Source organism: Quercus robur, chromosome 9, assembly GCF_932294415.1.
Source record: "Quercus robur chromosome 9, dhQueRobu3.1, whole genome shotgun sequence".
In the NCBI taxonomy this organism is placed as follows: Eukaryota; Viridiplantae; Streptophyta; class Magnoliopsida; order Fagales; family Fagaceae; genus Quercus; species Quercus robur.
The window spans coordinates 24558899-24571309 of NC_065542.1; the positions used below are offsets into that span (position 1 = coordinate 24558899).

General features: G+C 30.1%; 1 long non-coding RNA gene across 2 annotated transcripts; it reads right to left on the bottom strand.

Moving 5' to 3' along the window:
* Positions 1 to 3126: 3126 nt before the first annotated feature.
* On the bottom strand, positions 3127 to 6899 carry LOC126699972 (uncharacterized). Of its 2 annotated transcripts, XR_007646949.1 has the most exons (4): positions 6559 to 6899; positions 6363 to 6412; positions 5153 to 5442; positions 3127 to 3251 (listed from the first exon to the last, which is right to left on the bottom strand). It is a non-coding gene; the product is annotated as an uncharacterized LOC126699972 (long non-coding RNA). The 2 variants fall into 2 exon arrangements; XR_007646948.1 differs by lacking the exon at positions 3127 to 3251 and having other exon boundaries at positions 4899 to 5442.
* Between the last annotated feature and the right edge of the window lie 5512 nt (positions 6900 to 12411).

Below are 12411 nucleotides of genomic sequence, written 5' to 3' on the forward strand. Positions count from 1 at the left end.
AAAGTCACCAGAACTGGGCACATGCACTAGAATCAATTCAAAACATATTCAGCTAGAAGCAAGATGTACATGTCAACTTTTTGTGAAATTTCACCTTGGCTTTACCATTTTTCATGCTTCACTCAGTCACAGCTATGACATTTCAAACCGTACAAAGTAAATACAAAATCAGTGTTTAAGAAAACAACTAAATTTCAAATTTGGTGTTTCTAAGAGAAACATAATGCTTAATGAATCTGAGACTTGAGTACTAAAAAATAATGAGATGCCATTGCCTGACAAGGAAAGATTTACAATCAACCAAATATCTTCAGACCAGGTTGTTTTGCATATCTGTTAGTTTGGACAAAGATTTAAGTTTGGATCACCAAAGAAGCAGAAAGTTTCCTTCTTAAATTCCTTAGATATCTTACCCTCTATACTTCAGATATATAAAATAATCTTACAATAGGAAAAAAAATACAGATTTTGCAAGAAACCATAAAGTGTGATTTGCAAATTTTCCGACTCCCTTGGGGTTCAGCATTATGCCACATCAATTTAGTTAGTTGAGTGAGCCAAGTTAGAAGATGAGATGGCCAATTGCAAAGCATTCATCTAAGCATGGGCTCCTTTGATGCTGTAATCATTTTATTAGTGCTCAAATACATTGCTATGGTGTGGTTGATATTCCAAAACCAACTAGACATTGAAGGACATAGCTCCACAAATCATGGCTGAACCCTGCCTCATATGATAATCATACATACAGAGCGCCGGTGGCAAAAGGTCACAGGAATTGAAAATCATGTGTCATACTGCATAGCTACGGTGTGGTTCCAAATGGTCAATTCTGGCTCCCAAATTAATGATATTGCAGGATCATATATAAATAGAAGTGGAAAAATCGAATAAACGATCACACATGTACAACATAAATTTATGTGGTTCGACCTTAGACTTACACTCACAGATGGCAGTGTTGAATAGGAAGTTTCACTTAGAAAATAAGAAGGAAGGAGTGGTAGAAAACTCTCAAAAAAGCTAAACCTCAAACAAACTCAAAGAGCTATCTTTCACGAATTACAAAGACTGCCTTATTAGAGAGAACATAGAGCTATTTGAATGTATAACGTGCTACAAAGTTGGTTAGGAGACAATCCAAACCAAATTGGACTAAGTGCTACTATTGGCTTTGTTGTACAGGAAAAGAAAGCTAACTGACTATGAAAGGGTTATTCAACCCACACATGAACTGATTTATTATAAAATTCAGTAGTCATATAGTCCAAGACAAAATCATAGGCAAACAAAAATTTGGCAATCACATTGGATTTAGAAGTTACATATATATGCCTTTCCCATCAATAAATCTCTAATTTCCCTATCAAACTTATTTTGTGGAAGATCATTTTAGAAACTAGAAATCATATTTTTAAGACAATCTTTCTATTATATAGCATATCAACATTAATTTTAATATTTACTAAATTAGTGAATCTTTAAATCCTGCTAAGGCCACAAACAGTTACCACTTACCACTAATGATTTTGTTGATTTTTGATATAAAAATTGAGAAATCAAGAATTTTAAATTAATATTAGTAACTTATAACATGTCTAATAAATCATTTTTTCACTATTGTCAACTTCTTTGTGGTAAATGTGCGCTGACAGTTTTAGCATGTGTATCTATTCTACAATCTTTTCTATATTTGTTATATTATTTTGATTATGAATGTTGCTTGCTTCATCGTAAATAATTTTTAATAAATATTTTTTTTAAAAGTTGAAAACTACTTTGGGGAGATTAACAAGTGCATGAAGAAAAATAATATGATTTTATGAGAAGTTAATCAGAGAATGAAAGGGGTGACTACATTGAAGAAATTGATAAACACGCCTCAATCCAAGAAACTTGAATCCAAAATCTCTCTTTATGCCTCTATGTGGCTTGCCCACTATACCTACCTGACACCAATTACAAGAAATTCTGTTTTTCATTTTTGATAAGTAAATAAGTAAACCAATGACATGAATTATATTCACTATCCAAAAGTATAGCAAGTTAAAACTGCTCTACTATCAGAACCTGATCTGACTTAATCCTTGTCCTTTGATAAAATGACACCTTTTGGCATTTTTATGCATAAAATTTTATTTAAGAAACTAGGGGGCCGTTAGTATAAAAATCTGGTGTAGGCAAAAGTCATGCCGTACACATGAGAATAGTTCTTCCAAAGTAGCTTGGCCTCTCTTAACTTTCCAAAACATATCTATACTAGGAGGAACTATCCATTTCAATCCATGGCATGATCCAGATCAAAGGCATAATTATTCTAAAGTTTAATTTGTTACAAGTTCCAACCAAAACATTGATAGAAATTCTTGCACATAGCAATGTAAGAAAAAGAAAAAAAGAAAAGAAAAAAAGAAAAGGAAGTTGAAGGCTCTGTACCCTAACCAATTTTCTAATTACCTAAGGGAGTAGATTCTCCCTTAAGAATCACTGCAGATGTTTTTCGTTTTTCTATTTTATAACATAACATATTATATTTGCAATTCTGACTCTAATGATAATTGAATACATAAAAACTCTTCCCCTAGATGGAAAAACTGCAAATTACACAAAAACTCACACAGAGTCCATGCAAACTACAAAGAGATGTGAATATAATCCAAAAAGTATGAAATAAAAATCTGCATAACTCAGTGAACTAATGTTTTCATGATCTTAGATTTAACCTGCTAAGAATGATGTGCAATCTAGAATATGGAATTATAGTATTCTGGAAGCCATTCTTAAGAGCAAGCATAGTATGCTATGTTGTTTAAAAGATTTATGTACACTTAATTGACTCGTTTTGGACACAAGATGCCAAAAAGAGTACAGATATGGCAATGATATGTTCATGTTTTTACCTAAAAATTTGAAGTTGAGAGAAATTTAACAATGAAGCAGATAATGCAAAGTATTGCAAAAAAAAAAAAAAAAAAAAAAAGAAAGGAAAAAAAAAAAAGATATTGCTCTAATGCCAGCCATATAAGAAGTGCAAAACATGGGTGGTTACTTAAGGCATGCATAGAAGAGAAATTGTATTAATCTCAAAATTATAACTCACAAGGATCATGAATATCACGTGTTTTCTGGCAAACATGAGTTCTTTGAAACAGATTTACATGTTTGTGTCGTCAGGACAACAATATGGTCGTGTCTTTCTGATCTTCCTGCATCAATTACCCCTGATCCACCGTTAGCATCACTTTGCACCCCTGAAATATTAAAGAAACAAAGAGGCTGGCATGAGTTTCAATTGTTATAATATTTTAAAATAGGAAGATTATATGTCACTTTTAATGCTGGATGATAATTATGAGTCCAAACCAGTCATACCATAATGCAAAAGGCAACATCATAACAGAGAACTATCCATAACTGTTGGACCAAGTCAAATAGTTCTCTAGCCAAGGTTCTATATGATTAATATCTTTCTTGTGCTTCCAGTTCAAGCAATAAAATACAGTTCATCAAGTTAAGGCACACTTTTCACTCAAAAGATGATTGTTCATTACTAAATTACACAGCATAATTTAATCTAATGTGCACTTCACACTTAATAGAAATGCATGGAACTATAAAATGAACACTAGATGTTCATGATAATACAAGTACCATAAAATTTCATTTGATTTTGATAATCAATGCATTCTAGACCCATAATGGGTTCTTCCTGCAAAAGAACTACTATTCTATATAAGATTAAAAGACAACAATTATATGTTCATTTGATAACCCAGGAAAAGGAAAAATGAGAGAGAGATTTTCATTAACTAAGAAAATAAATATAAATTTCCATTTTTGGTCAAAGAAAAAGAATGCTGTCTCCATAATATTCACAAACGAAATTGTTCACTATTTTAACAATGACGATTGTGTTTATTCCCCAAGACTACCTATTGTTAGCACCAGCAGCCATTTTACCAAACTATATTAAAACCATTATGACATGAAGAAAAGCCAGCATTATAGAACATACGTAAAATTGAAAGAAAAAAATGCTGACTTTTGTAAAACTTGGGCACCAGCAGCCATTTTACCAAAACAATATCAAAACCATTATGAAATGAAAAGCTACACAGCATACTAGAAAATACGAAAAATTGGGAAAAAATATGCTTAAGTTTTTGAAACTTGGCAAGGTTATGCCCAAAACTTTCAACAGGCTTATGAATGTGGCCAGTTGCCATCTGAAAAGTTGCAGATTAACCACCATAAACACATCCAATATCTATATGTTCAAGCAGTGCACCCTTACTAAGCTTCCTTAAAATCCTCCCCTAAGGGTCCTTTTAGAAATGACAGGCAAAAAATGATCAGCACTATATATAGTTGTTATCAAGTATAAATAAACTTGACTCACTCCACTAGAATGAAAATTTTTTTTGATATGGAAATAAAGCATTTTCCAAAGCTTTAGTTTCTAATTTTGTCCCTGAAATAACATCCAAGATTTCATTAAATAAAGCATTCTGGCTCTAAACCTGCTTCTATTTTTCCTTGAAAAATAGTATTGTCCAAAGCTCTAAAACCCCATAAATTCAATATCCAAATGAAATGAGCTTTAAATTTAAAAATTTTATGATATGGAAGGTTACAATCTTAGTGACTAATATCAAAATTAATTGACTAAGCCAATAAGTTTCTTGCATTCTGCCACTTTAAATGTCCAATTAGCCTCACAGCAACAGACAACAAAAGTAATTCAAGTGTGAGGGTTTAAAAAGAAACTAACTAACAATAAGTTGTTAAATTAAGATTAGAATTTAGTAAAATTGAATCCATTCGACTCTAATACTCTAAATGAATCTTGTAACGAACTTACCATAATGTGTTGTAAGCAAAAATCAATGCTGCTGCGATTAAGCAGGATCTATTTTTTCAACTCTCCATATACAATAACAATTCCATATAATTCAAGATTTAATATACAAAGTGCAAAACACAATCTTCCTTTCTAAATACAACTCAGCATTAATTGTTGATTTCTTCATAATAAGTAAAGAGATAGCAAAACTACAAATTGCAATGAAAAATAATAACAGACATCCGGTAAATCACTAATCTGACTTGTAAGCGACACGTGACATGTACAATCAATGGTTTGAAGAAATACACATTATCTGATTTTGTTCTGCCACTTCATATGACCTTCAGGAAGACATCAGCACATCAGTTTGTTTTTGCTTGGTGTAATTGAGTCTTCTTAATTGGTGTATCTTGAGCAGTGATAAACATCCAACCAGCGGTTAAGCAATATCAGCATGCGTCACACCACATTTCTGATCTGCTTAGTAAGCTCAAATCCTTTTCCTTTGGAAAAATCTAGTTCCAGATTTCGTATGTCTTTTTCAAGGAAAGTGGATTTTTCTAATTTCTCTTGGCTGGATGTCATGACGGACAAATCTTAATGAACCCAAAGGAAAAATAATAATGTAAGCATAACATGACAAATTATGTAAGAATATCAAGAAAATTTGATACTTTCATACTTGATATGTAAGTAAAGGAAAATTTATGTAAAAAATAATTTGAGACTATTGAATTGTTAATTGGGGACACACTAGACATTATGAAGTACTATCTAAATATGTAAGGTAGACATTATGTAAGTAGTTTTTTTTTTTTTTTTTTTTTTTTTTTTTTTTTTTTTTTTTAAGGCAAAAGAAAAATAAATTCTATTTTTGTTATAAGCGCCATTTAAGAATTTCATGAAACTTATGCTGTTTTCCGTCAGTTTTTCCTTTTAATTTTTTTTATCTTATTTGCCTATGTAAAATTTTTAATAGCCTCACTTTTGGTTAGGTACAATGGTATTTTAACCAACTTTCAACAAATAAGCAATAAAAAATTAGCAAAAAGGTGATGGAAATACACAAAATTCCTAAAGTTGTAGTCTTTTGTCAATATTATTCCACAATATTATATAAAACAAAAAAAGAAAAAAGAAATCAAAAACTTTATCAGCATTGAGAATGCGTCAAATTTATATATATTTTAAGTCTAGCATAAAATGCACATCGGATCTAATAATTTCAATATAGTATATTTGGATTTGTAGTTGTTAGTTCATATTATATGCTAATATTTATAAAGTGCCATGACTAGGCAGATCTAAGGAAACAACCATCTGAAAAACAGAGAAATTAAAAAAAAAAAAAAAAAAATCTAGGGTTTAATGGTTTACATACCACAATATGGATTTTAAAATAAAAGGAATTATAGATTTACGTAGATGGAAAAAAAAAAAAAAATTCAAATTAATGTATCACAAGCTTAAGATTAAAGGAACCCAAAGGAAAAAAGAAGAAGAGTGAGATCTATACCCCATTGATTGCCCATTCCTATCCAGCTGCTTCCAGGAATATCCTAGTAACTGCATCCAATCCAAATTTCCAAAACACATATTATCAGAAAAATAACAACATGCATGTACATATATGATATATCCCATCACATATATGAAACCATTTGTATAAAGATATGTGTTTGTGTTTGTAATAGGAAGAAACAGATCCTTACTTTGAAGGTGAATCATACTGTGGAAATCTGGTAATTCGCTGATTCGCTGTGAGCACAAACTTTTCTGTTCATGCTGCTTTTTAATTCTCTTCTTGTTTGAGAATATGAGAATTTCTCCATTCTCCTCCATTGGGGTTTACCTACAGCCTACAGATATCTATATACTACTCTCTGTGATCACAATGGTTTCTATAAGAGTTGAGAAGTGAAGAAGACTGAAGCATGGTGTGGCTATTTATAGTGTGGTTGGTTTGTAACCGTATACTACTCTCTGTGGTCACAATGGTTTCTATGAGAGTTGAGAACGTACGATAATCATGAGGCCAATGCCAAGGCAATGTTACTGATCTTACCAAGGCAATGTTACTGATCTTACCAAGGCAATGTTACTGATCTTACCAAGGCAATGTTACTGATCTTACCAACAATTTTCCCCCCCAAATTATCTTACCTTTTAGAGAACATGAGTCATGTCACTCGTGACATAAGCAAAACATGCGTTAGAAATGCATCAATCCTAAATCCATATGCTTGATGCATTTCTAACGCATGTTTTGCTTATATCTAAAAGGTGAGATAATTGGGGAAAAAAGACTTAGTAAGATCAGTACCATTGGCTTAACCTTGGCCTCGTGATTATCAAGCATATGCATTTCAAACATATCCTAAATCTTTCTCAAATAATAATAATAAAAATAAAAATACATATACTAAATCAAATTTATGATACAGTACACCCTACAAACGTTTTTTTTTTTTTTTTTTTTTGGAGAACAACAAATTTAGTTTAGTGGTTTAGCTTTCTATTAAAGAGGTCCTCATATTCATAAGATCATGAGTATCTCTAACCAAGAATTTGGGACGATTGAGTATTTAGTATTCGAAAAACTCTAGATACTTTTGTAACTAAGAATTTTTTAACACTTCTTTAAGATGGTTAAGATTTTATTCCTTGAATATAATAATGTATATGTTAGGTTTAGTGTTGGCAAATGTGTTTTGAGTTGTAAGTGTCAAATATCAAGTACAAGATCAATGCCCCAGAAGCTACTCAAAAGAAAGAAGATTCTGTAATCTAGGGTCCATTTGGATAGAACTTATTTTGTTGAAATTGAAAACTGAAAATACTGTAGCAAAATAATTTTTAAATGTGTTAATAGTGCCGTGGGACCCATTTTTAATGAAAAAGTTACTGAAAAGTGAAGTTTATGGGACCCATGAACAGTGCATAGGTGCACTGTTCACTGTTGAAAAGTCAAAACATGCGGTTGGGGGAAAAAAAAAAAAGAGGAAAGAAATGCAAACGTGGATCCGCGTTTAGAGTCAATAGATCAAGAATGGGGAAGTTAGTTTTTTCCTAATATGTTTTATTTTAAGCCAACTGGTGATATCGATTATTGTAACCCTAATTAGAGAACATATTTAAATACCCATTAAGTGCGACTTTCAAGAAGTTGTAGAGACAAAAAAGAAATATCATATACAAAGAGAAATCTCGAACCTCCACCTATCAACACTTTCGTACAAAAGCAAATAGAGAAGATATTCTCTCGTGTTGTTGCTGCCAAAGTGTAGATCAAGGTTAAAGCCGCAGAGTCATCTTAAGATAATTGTGGAAATCAATTCTACGAGAAATTCTTGAAGTCTGGGATGTGGTTCTTTAGGGAAATTCATATTAGAAAAGTTCAAGAGGTTTGGAACAATTTGATGGGACAAGACCATTTGCAAGAGATAACAATTAGCGGTAAGGGGCTATTTCGATTTTACACTTCAACTTTAATAGTGAATTTTTCCTGGGGTTAGGGTTAACCCTCATGGTGGTTTTTCTCGTAGATGCATCCATACGTTTTTTTGCTTCATCACTATATAGTTTTTTGCTTGCTTTATTATTTATTTGGTGACATATTTAAACCATGAAAATTAACCAGTAATCAAAATTGAATGGCAAAATTGGTTAATTTAATCAAGTAGAGTTAATTCCCCTAAAATCAACCTATTGGGTCTAAATTTATTTCAATACAGTGTCCACATCATTGAACATTTTATATGATGTGTAAATATCCTATTTTGCAAAAGGTAAACTTTCAATTTCCTTATTGAAAATCCCAAGGTAGGTGCAAAGTCATATTAAACCATCTTAAACAAAATTTGTGAACTTTTTTCTAAAATATAAAAGCTTAATTCAAATTGGTTGAAAAATACTTTTGAAATAGAATTGAGCACTGAATAAAACTTTGGTACAGTTTACATAGGTGTCATATGTTAAGTTTCAGAATTAAATTAAAACTTATAACTACATTGAAAAATATTATACTGTTTATAATTTAAGTCCTGTTAATGGATGCCCTTAAGGTAATTGAAAATAAATTATTTAATGAAAGTTTTGACAAAATTTTCACTGGAAATATAAAAAGCCGTCAAAACATTTAGTTGATTTTTTCTTTTCCTGGCCCATAAAAATTTTCTTAACATAGTTCTTAAATCAATGCCGTTAGGGCATCTACTAATAGTTTCCTTATAATTTATTAGTTAATGCAACCATGTTTTTGTCTTTAATTGAAAAACTTAAGTACTACTCTTTAATAAAGGTTCATTGATTTAATGTGCCATTGAATGAGAATAATTAATGTACCTTTAATGAGTGATGTGTCATTGAATAAATATAATTAATGGATTTGGATCCAGTGCAATATTGCACCGGGTGCAATTACACCACCCCCTCTCACATTAATTTTTACCACTTTCATTTTTTAACTTTAACTTTTTTAACTTTTTTTTTTCAATGGTTGAGATTGAAAGTTTCAAAAGAAACTTTGAATCTCAACCATGTATTACAATTGCATCAGGTGCAATACCCTAGGTATTACATCACCTAATCTCAATCCATAGTTAATTTACCTTTAATTAAACTCATTAAATGTACATTAATTATTCTCATTCAATGACACATTAAATCAACAATACATTACCATAGTCATTGATTTGATGTGTCATTACTATCATTAAAGGTACATTAATTATTCTCATTCAATGACACATTGAATCAATGAACCATTATTATATATGTTTTATATATAAAACAGAAACTTCATTTGGGAGAGCATGATGTTTTATCATATCAGATATTTTTTAGAATATTCTTTAGAATTTTCTTCATTTAGCCTTCCACCTCACCAAACTTTGCATTTATGTCTAAGAATCACTAATTAATTACCATGTTTTAAAGGGATAAATGCTTTTATTATCATGTATTAATTACCTTAGAACTCTTTAATGTGTCATTGAATGAGAATAATTAATGTACCTTTAATGAATAATGTGTCAATGAATGAAAATAATTAATGTATCTTTAATAAATCAGTGATACATTACAATGTTCATTGATTTAATGTGTCATTATTCTCATTAAAGGTACTTTAATTATTCTCATTCAATGACACATTGAATCAATGAACTTTTATTATATATGTTTATATATAGGGTCATGTTAATGAGTGTCGTAGGACATTAGTTAAGAATTCAATTAAAGAAAGTTTTTATGGGAAAAGAAAAAAAAAACAATTAATATTTTGACAGCTTTTTTCATTTCCTATAAAAGTGATGTCAAAACTTTCCTAAAATGGATTCTTAACTAATGCCCTAACGGCATTCATTAACATCACTCTTATATATAAAGTAGAAACTTCATTTGGGAGAGTGTGATTTTTTATCATGTTAGATATTCATCTTTAGAATTTTCTTCATTTAGCCTTCCACCTCACCAAACTTTGTATTTATGTCAAAGTATTACTAATTAATTGCCATGTTTTAAAGGGATAAATGCATTTATTATCATGTATTAATTACCTTAGAACTTTTTAATGTATTATTCAATGAGAATAATTAATGTACATTTAATGAGTAATGTGTTATTGAATGAGAATATTTAGTGTACATTTAATGAGTAATGTGTCATTGAATGAGAATAATTAATGTACCTTTAATGAAATTAGTGTCACGTTATAATGTTCATTGATTTAATGTGTCGTTATTCTCATTATAGATACATTAATTGTTCTGATTCAATGACACATCAAATCAATGATGAGTTATGCTAATGAGTGCCCTTAGGGCATTGTTTAATAATCCATTTTTGGAAAGTTTTGACACCACTTTTATAGGAAATAAAAAAAGCTGTCAAAATATTAATTTTTTTTCCTTTTCCTATAAAAACTCTCTTTAAATGGATTGTTAATTAATATCCTAAGAGCATTCATTAGCATTTCTCATCAATGATATATTATAATGTTCATCGACTTGATGTGTCATTATTCCAATAAAATTACATTAATTATTCTCATTCAATGACACTTTGAATCAATGAGCCTTTATTGTATATGTTTATAGATAAAGTAGAAACTTCATTTGCGAGAGCATGATGTTTTATTATGTCAGATATTCTTTAGAATTTTCTTTATTTAGCCTTCCATCTCACCAAACTTTGCATTTATGTCAAAGTATTACTAATTAATTACCATGTTTTAAAGGGATAAATGCATTTATTATAATGTATTAATTACATCAGAACTCTTTAATGTGTCATTGAATGAAAATAATTAATGTACCTTTAATGAGTAATTTGTCATTGAATGAGAATATTTAGTGTACCTTTAATGAATAATGTGTTATTGAATGAGAATAATTAATGTACCTTTAATAGAATTAGTGATACGTTATAATGTTCATTTATTTAAGGGTCATGCTAATGGGTGCCCTTAGTAGTTTAATGGCTAACAATCCATTTTAGGAAAGTTTTGATATTACTTTTATGAGAAATGAAAAAAGTTATCAAAAAATTAATTAATTTTTTTTTCTTTTCCCATAAAAACTTTCTTTAAATAAATTATTAACCATTACCCTAAAGACATACGTTAGCATTTCCCTTTATTTAATGTGTCATTATTTTCATTAAAGGTACATCAATTATTCTCATTCAATGATACATTAAATCAATGATACATTATAATGTTCATTGAATTAATGTGTCATTATTCTCATTAAAGGTACATTAATTATTCTCATTCAATGGCACATTGAATCAATGAACCTTTATTGTATATGTTTATATATAAAGCAGAAACTTCATTTCTCAAAGCATGAGTTTTATCATGTCAAATATTTTTTAGAATTTTCTTTAGAATTTTCTTCATTTAGCCTTCCACCTCACCAAACTTTGCATTTATATCAAAGTATTACTAATTAATTAGGCAAAACTACAACGTTGGTCCCTAAAGTTTCAAGCGAACACAATTACTCTCTCAAGTTTTAAAACTAAGTTGTATTAGTCATTTTACTAATTGCCGTTAGTGGTGACTAACAAAACAATGACTTGGCATTTATTTATTTATTTTAATGATGTGGCATTTTTTTATTTATAAAAATTACAAACTAAAATACTAGTTTAGCAAGCTGAGAAAGCGACAACATTGAAAAATAAAATAAAAATGATTGATTGACGCAAATTATTGATTCATTAGTAATTGACTTGTATTAGTCTTGCCGTCAGTCCTTTTGCTAAACCAACATTTTGCTATTAATTTTTTTTTTCCTTTCTTCAATATTTTAATTTATTTGTAGTTTTTCACCTTTCCCAATCTTCCCCTTCTTTTACTTTCTTTCCTCTCTGATTCTGTGATTTCATTTTTCTCTCTACAAGGAATCTCTGTCCTTTTCTCTCTAATGGCAGAAACCTCTTCTCTGTGCATCTCGCCCTTAGCTTTGATCCCATCAATTTTTCATTCCTCTTCTCTCTCCGCATTCACTTCCTCTCACAAATCCTCAATTTCTCATTCTCCTTGTCCCTCTTGTCCTCTA